The sequence below is a fragment of the Tenrec ecaudatus genome, chromosome 17 (genome assembly GCF_050624435.1).
Source record: "Tenrec ecaudatus isolate mTenEca1 chromosome 17, mTenEca1.hap1, whole genome shotgun sequence".
NCBI classification, from domain to species: domain Eukaryota; kingdom Metazoa; phylum Chordata; class Mammalia; order Afrosoricida; family Tenrecidae; genus Tenrec; species Tenrec ecaudatus.
In genome coordinates, this window is record NC_134546.1 from 9,036,039 (window position 1) to 9,044,577 (window position 8,539).

Here is an 8,539-nt window from a genome sequence, read left to right on the forward strand (position 1 = left end):
TGGTGTGCTTCTTCCATGTGGACTTGGTTGCTTCTGAGCTAGATGGCCGCTTGTTTACCTTCAAGCCTTTAAGACCCCAGACACTATATCTTTTGATAGCCGGGCACCATCAGCTTTCTTCACCACATTTGCTTACATACCTGCTTTTTCTACAGCGATTGTGTCAGGAAGGTGAGCATCATAGAATGCCAGTTTAATAGAATAAAGTATTCTTGCATTTAAGGAGTACTTGAATGGAGACCCAATGTCCATCTGCCACCTTAATACTAAACCTATACATATATTGACATAGATCTATTTCCACATCCTCACATATAAATATATTTACATATGTACATGCCTGTATTTAGACCTCTATAAATGCCCTTTGCCTCCTAGCTCTTTCCTCTATTTCCTTTTACTTTTCTCTTGTCCCAGTATCATGTTCAGCCCTCATTAGGGTTTCAGTAATGCCTCTTGGTTACATTACCCTTGGTCATGCCCTACCAGGCCTCCTACACCCTCCTCACCACCGATTTGGACCACTTGTTGTTCCCTTGTCCCTGGGTTTGTTAATACCACTTGCTTTCCACCCACCTCCCCCCTCCCATGTCCCGCTGGAACTGTTGGTCCCGTTGTTTTCTCCTCCAGATTGTTCATCCAGCCTATCTTATTTAGACAGACCTGCGGAGATAATAACATGCACAAAAACAAGAGGGAACAAAACCAAGCAACAAAAGAAAACAAAACAACAAGCCAGTGATAAAAACAACCCCACAACAACAAGAAAGAAAAGTTTGTAGTTAGTTCAAGGAGTTTGTTGACTTTTAGGAGTGTTTTCTAATCGAGTGTGTTGGAGTGCCAAGCCCTGGCCCCAAAGTATATTTATGGTATTCCCTGGGGATTTTGTTGCTCTGTTCCGCTTGCTGTTCTGTTGCACACCCTTAGTGTTTTGCCTCGGTGTGGTGGGATCAGATCGAGTAGAATTCCCACACTGTGTCTCCAGTGTTGTCCTCAGTAGGGCTATGACACAACCTTACTTGCTTATGAAGATCAATGATTGCAGCCTTCAGTATGGATTAAATAAAACTAAAATCAAAGACCAAAATCCTCACAATTGGACCAACTGGTTACATCATGATAAATAGAAAACCGGTTGAAATTGTCCAAAGTTTTGACTTGCTTGGATTCACAATCAATGCTCACGAAAGTACTAGTCGAGATCAAAAGACGGTTGCATTGGGTAAATTTGCTGCACAAGGCCTCTCTAAAATGTTGAAAAGCAAGGATGTTACCTTGAGGACTAAGGTGTACCTGACTTAAGCTATGGTCTTTTCCATTGCCTTATATTCATGAGAAAGTTGGATACTGTGAGATAATTGAATAAAGAACACCAAAGAAGAATGATGCTGGTGATCAAAGAATCTGGATTGCGGTGCTGATGAAAAATGTTGTTGAAAGAACCTGGACTGCCCCAAAACCAAACAACCCTGTCTTAGAATAAGTGAAACCGGAATGCTTCTTGGAAGCAAGGATGGTGAAACTTCGTCTCACCTGTTTTGGACATGATGTTGGGGGAGACCAGTGTCTAGAAAAGGACCCCATGCTTGGTGAAGTAAAGGGGCAGTGAAAAAGAGGCAGGACCTCAGCAAGATGGATGCTGGGGCTGCAGTTTGGGGCTTGACCAGAGCAACACTGTGAGGTTGGCTCAGGGCCAGGCTGTACTTCTGTACTTCTTTCTGTTATGCAGAAAGTAGCTGTGAGTGGGAACAGACTCCACAGCACCTAACAACTAGGACAAAGAATGAATGTGAGCATTTCTTAGTGTCTGTGCTGGTTGCAGGAGCGTCTCTTTGATGACATGCCTGTTCGTGTCCTTTGCCCATTTTTCAATTGAGTGGCACTTGGTTGTTGAGATGTAAGGTGAGTTTTCTGTAAGTCCCTTGCCAGATGTGTCATGGCCAAACATTTTTTTACCTTTCTGTAAGTTATCTTTTTACTCTTTTGGAGACGTCTTTTGATGTGCATATCAGTATTTAGGTTTTAAGAGGCCCCAGTTGTCTAATTTATCTTCTGCTAGTTGTGCACTTTTAGTCATGTTTCATAGACTATTTCCTTAGGGCCCTTAGATTTGCCACTGTTTGTTCCTCTGTAACTTTACAGTTTCAGATTTTACATTTAGGACTTTGATTCATCTTAAACTCATTTTGGTGCATTGTACGCAGGGTGGAGCCTTTTCATTTTATCTCGTTTTGAGAGCATCATTTATTAAAAAGACTATTTCATCCCCATTTAATGGATTTGGGTCCTTTGTCAAAAACCAACTGTCCATAGGTGGATGAATTTCCCTCCAAGTTCTCCATCTGGCTGCATTGGCCAGTATGTCCAGTGTACCAGTGCCCACATATTTTTACTACCGTGCTAGATTTCAGAACCAGATGACTATACCTTTAACTGCTCAGTTTTTTTCTTCTATAAGAAAGATTCCCATCACACCTTGGCATACACTCTTATGAATCTTTCATAAATTAATAGATCTGTTGTTGAGTTCAATGTATTTTTGTTTAACTATAAGAAACAAATATATTGAGTTAGAAGTTTTGTAGCAGAGAAGCCTACTTTATTTCAAGTGTCCGGCTTTATTAATGCATCTTTGACCTTGATGTAGAGATTCTAACACATCAAACTCATTAAAATAGTCCTTTTCTAATGGTAATCGCCACAATAACCAAAGATATGTTCCCTGTGCTTAACTCCAAGATGTCTCATTCTGAAGAGTGAAAAGTTGATGAACTTGTCAATATGTGTACATCTAAAGCACTTAGTAGAATACCATACATCAATTGTTAATAAATCAGTTATTTTGATTGTTTTTGCTGTTCAAGAAAGCCAAACTGTGATTTTTGCCTAAATATAACATATTAAAAGTATTGTACTTCACTGGGCTCTCTAGAGAAACAAAACCATATATACTGACTAGTTGAGAGAAACATTTACATAAGAAAATTACTCAGGCAAATTTAGAAGTGGTCGAATCCAGTATGGCTGTAGTCTGTTGGTCAGATGCAAAGCGGACGCTCGCCTGACTCATGTAGCTGTGGCGACTGATGAACCTGGAAACGAGAAGACCAATCAGGAAGCAAGAAGGCAAAGCAGAAGGACCACAGACTGGTGGAAGCAGGTGGTCAGCATGTCATGTGGCAGGTCAAGTGGCAGGCTACGAACGACTCTCTAGGACAGCAGGCAATATAATGAGTCCTTGGCTCAAGTCCCCCAAATCAAAGGTTGATGAGCCAAATGCAGGATCCAGACCAGCCAGGAGCACTTTAGCTTCCCCCCAGTGTTAATTTATACAGGAAGCTGGCCACCTCCCTGAGGAAATTGCATCAGAGCTGGGACTGAAGTAAGGGGGTTGCACCCCATCCTAAATGTCCCGCAGCTGCGTTGCAGCTCACCGCAGAGTCCATCAGGGAGTTGATCGCATTCGAGGTCACATCCTGTGGGAAGCCTCAACTTGGTCCAGCCATGTTGACTCAAAACCTAATTATCACAAGTATCCATTCTTTTATAACACTCTATCAGTTTCCACCTTCTTTCCTCTGATTCTACCTTATTTAAAGTCTCAAAAACAAAACAAACAAACAAAATTGTCCTGCCATTGAGTCCCGACTGATTCACAGTGAACCTTTAGAGCAGGGTGGAACGGGCCCCTGTGAGTTTCTAAGACTATAACTCTTTATGAAAGTAAAAAATGCCTCCTCTTTCTCTCCCGAAGCTGCTGGTGATTTCAAACTGCTAACCTTGAGGATTGCAATCTGGCTTGTAACTACTATGCTACCAGAGCTCCTGCCAGAGTCTCAAAGGAGTGTCTGATGATGATCCCCATTCCTGCCTCTGGCCCACCTTTTGGTAAGCTTGACATGAAGTCAGTCTCCCCTAGACCCGGTTGTCTACTGGAGTGAGTAAGCTGTCAGATTGAGCCCATCATTCTGGAATTCAAGGTCCACGGATGAGTTTTGAACATCCACAAAATAACTGTAGTTCATTTGCCTCTACTGAGCATTCGCCATGTGTCAGGCATTGACTTAGTCAAGTTTATGATCTCACAAGGGAAAGAGCCCCATAAATAGATGTAACACAATGTGGTCAGTCAAGTGCAGTTGATGCTGTGGGAGTATGGAAGAAGGATTGTATTATAATGATTTAAACTCTAGTCTTGAAGAATACAGAGTTAACCAAAGAAGACGGTGAAAGGTGTGCAAAGATACTTCAGGTAAATGGAATATCATGAGTAAAGGCATAGTGGTGGGGAAATAATGGATGATTCGGGAATTTACAAGCATGTCAGTGCTGCTGAGTATAAAATGTGTGAAGAGAAACGGGAGATGAGGCTGGCTAGAGAAGAGTCCAATCTTGCCATCCTAACCATTATCTCCGTGATGGGGCGCCAGGGAAGTAGAATAATCTGAGACAGGACAGAGTTTCCCCAAAACAGGTTAAACTTCATGAGCTGACCATAGTGTCAAGTAGGCCGCCTAGGTACCTTAGGGCCCCTTTATCTGTCTAATAAGATGAAGCCTTTGACCCCTGAAAATCGCGTCTTTTAAACCCCCAGTGGTACCTGGAATACTGGTTTAATTTAGTCAACAAAGTCAGAGAAGGCAGCCTTGCCCCCTGGAAAATCTGAAATTGGGGCAGACTGTGGGCAAGGCCTAGGAGAAAAGTCCACGGTGACTGCCAACTCTGACATTCCAGGAGTTGTTCTAAAAGATGACCCTCTCTACAAAACATCCCCAAGGCACTCAAGCTCACATGACTGCTGGATGCAATTAAAAAGAGGTTTTAAAAAAGGGTTAAAACACACCATATACAGCAACCGTTTGAATAAATGCCAGTCTGGAGTCTGCTGACAAGTTGCCGCCGCTGTTAGCTGACGTCCCACTGTGACCGCATGTGCCCAGAGCAGAACTGCACTGTAGGACTGTCAAGGCTGCGGCCTTTCAGCAGCTGATACTCAAATCTGGCTTCTGAAGTACCCACAGCTGGGTCGGAAAGGCCGCCTTTGGGCAGCTTGTACAGCATCTAATCGTCTCTGCCACCCAGGGGCTCTTTAAAAGTTAGTCGAGTACAAACAGACTTTATAGCCCATATTTATGGAGAGGCGCTCTCCTAAATATCCTGTATCCTTGAAGAGTATAGACACATCATTCAATCCTCAGAGCAGCCCTAGAGGTAGAGGTTTACTTTTCGGCATTTTCTTGATGGAGAATCCCAAGCTCCCAGAGCGTCTAGACCAGGCCAAGTAGGTTACTAGTAAGTGGCAGAGCAGAGTTCAAGTCCTTGTCTCTGCTGATTTCTAGGACCACGGGTTCCCTAAAAGACTGAAACCGCTGTTGCATCTGTTTTGTCCAATATCTCGCTGCTCATCGACATCACTTCAGCGCAAAGGTTAGTCTTGTTTCCAGACTCTAGGTCAGCCTAGGTGCAGCCTGGGGGGTGGGGGGGTGGGTGGGATCTCTGGCAGGGCCCGGTTCTACCAGAGAGCTCCCTCCCACGCAGGCAGCAGACAACTGCCAAGCCCCGAGCACTGGGCGTTATCTGGCAAACATTACATTCCTGCTAAGCGCCCCAGCAAGACACATTCCTCACTGGGTGGAGGGAAGAATTCTTCACATTCTTCAGCCTCTGTCCTACCAGAAACTCCTAATCCTGAGTGGGATGGTGGTTAAAAAAAAAAAGTTCATTTCTAACGTTCAGAGTTGTTTTAAGTTCTCATCTCCAAGTCTTGACACAGAGCAAAGTGGGATTTGGGAGCGTTGAGACGTGCTCCTACTGCTGAGCTTCAGGATGTGCAGCCCTGCAGGAACCCACCGGGGAGAGACCAGCCCCTGGGGAAGGGACGGGCGTCATGCCTGGTACAGCAGAGGGGCAGCCCAAAAGAGGTCGACCCTCTCTGACGGACTGACACAGTAGCTGAGACGATGGCTCAAGCTTAAGGACAAGTGTGAGGATGGCGCAGGCCCGGCAGTGTTTCCTTCTTGTCTCAGAATGGACTCAGCTGTACCCACCAATCACAACGCTCGAAGGTTCTCAGGAGCCCTGGTGGCCCAGTGGCTGGTGCAGTGACCCGCGAACGAAGCGCACATTCAGAACCACCTACTGCTGCTCGCGAGAACGAGAAGGCTCTCTACTCCTGTCAAGAATTACAGTGCTCACTTCGGCAGTACACATATTAAAATTGGAACGAGACAGAAATTAGCACGGTCCCTGGCAAGGATGACACGAAAATTCGTGAAGCGTCCCGTATTTTTGCCTGGCGTGGGGAGAATAAGAGTGACAGTCTCAGCAACTCACAGGGGCAGTTTTATGAGTCTGAATCGACTGAATGGCAAAGAGTTTGAATTTTTCTTTTGAGTCCAAAGCTAGTTGACTAGTTCTTTCCCAGGATAGTAATTCTTCTTCTTTTTAAAAATCATTTTATTTGGAGCTCTTACAGATTTTATAACAATCCATAATTCAATTAGATCAAGCATAATTGTACAATTGCTGCCACCATCAGTTTCAAAGCATTTTTTTTCTTCTTGAACTCTTTGATATCAGTTCTCCTTAATTCCCTCCCGCTGCCACCCTACCCCCCGGGAACCCTTATTATATTACATATTGTTATTATTTTGCCATATCTTACACCATCCACTGTATACATTCACCTACAATTCTGTTCTCCGTGCCACTTGAGTGGGGTTATACAGTTATCATTGCTTACTGTTTCTGAAGGGTTTATCTGTCTTGGATTTCATACATCAAACTATCTTAAATATACCAATGAACATACACAGGCCTCACAAGATTAATGAGGTAAAACTCAGACCATAATAGTAAGAGGAAGAAATATTAAAGAACTGAATTATAGCTATGTGTTTCAAAGCGTTATACTGCACCCTGGCTCTATCATCCCTTCCATGTGACCCTTCTGTGAGGGACTGTCCAATTATCTTACAGGTGGGCTTTGGGTCTCCACTTTGTCTATGCTCCTGCATGTCCATTGGATTGATTTTGAATTTCTATAATCTATTCCCATCAACACCTCATGATCACCCAGGCTGGGGTGGTTCTTCCCTGAGGGCCCGGCATAGTAATTCTAATGTCAATAATTGTGCATTGTAAACAGAGCAGCTTAGATGTTTGCGTTATCTCTCTGCAACAATTACACTTTGATAAATTTATACTTCACAATCTTCGCATGGCATTATGCCATTTGATTTTTTCAAGAAAATGATCTGATTGGCATGATTATTTCCACCGTAGAGGGGAGAGATCTGAGCTTAGAAATGAGGTAACTTGTTTGTTGGCAAACAGCTGTCCGAGGTAGAGGCGGCCTGCAAGCTGGTCTTCTGAACTCCTTCCAGCCTGTCTCGCTCAAGGCCTCCCATTGTGACATCACATACTGGTGGCACCTAGGAGGCAGCTACCTTAGAGGATCCTCCCTCCCAGACAAGGGGCACTCTGGGAATTTAGAGAACCAGGCCAGTTGGGTAGGGCACAAAGCCAGGATGCCCCTTCATCAGCACAGCACCACACAGGAAAGGTGATCCAGTGCTTGAGAAGCTTAACCAAAAATCCAAGTCAACTATCTAACCCAGGGATTTTCCAGGTATGGAGCACAGCAGACTGGTAGGCCATGAACATCTCCTCGATGTTCCAAATTGACCCTAAAATAGAAATTGCGTTTTCCTTTAGATCTGAGCAGAAAATGAACCCTGAGTATCTCCATGTTCACTTGTGTATGTGCATGTGTAGCTAAGGACTGATTATTAATATACAAAGGACTGGGGTTAGTATACTTTGGTATTTACAAAATAACACATAACCATAGTTTACTGAGAATTTAACTGAATATTCACCTGACTAGTAAGCAATGCCTGGCAATCTTTGCACAGCACCCTCAATTTTCTGGAAGACACCTTTGTTACCAGTATCATTGAGGTCTTGAATTAGTTGAAGCTTTCCAATGACTACCACTTCTGCTCTTCAGTTATACTTATCCCTTATCTATATCCATGACCATCTATTTCATTCAGAGTGGATTACTGGGGCGACCCTACCATGGGACAGTGATGCTGTTGGTCATAGTGGTTCCAAGCATGATGAAATGCTTGGCTACTTGGAAGTTTTCTCCATGTATCATGATGTATCTATTGGGCCCATTGTAAGGACTTTGGTTTTCTTTATAGCGACTTGAAATTCACACTGAAACTTGAAATAGTTGATCCTTGTCAGCAAGTGCTCCAAGTCCCCTGACTTTCATCAAGCAAGGTGTGTCATCTGCATATCCCAGGTGTTCATTAGCCCTCCCCCAGTCCTGATGTCATGTTCTTCTTCATATCGTCCAGCTTTTCAGATTGATTGCTCAGTGTACAGATTGAATAAGTATGGTGAGAGGATACATTTCCTGATTTTAAATCATGCAATATTCTCTTGTTCTGGTCAAATAACTGCTTGTTGGTCCATGTTCAGGTTCTACACGAGCACCATGAAGTGTTCTGATATCCCATTCTTCTCA

General features: G+C 43.7%; 1 non-coding gene across 1 annotated transcript; it reads left to right on the plus strand.

The window, feature by feature from the left end:
* Positions 1-6,187: 6,187 nt before the first annotated feature.
* LOC142431143 (U6 spliceosomal RNA) lies at positions 6,188-6,290 on the plus strand. Its single transcript, XR_012780707.1, has one exon. It is a non-coding gene; the product is annotated as a U6 spliceosomal RNA (small nuclear RNA).
* Positions 6,291-8,539: the final 2,249 nt, after the last annotated feature.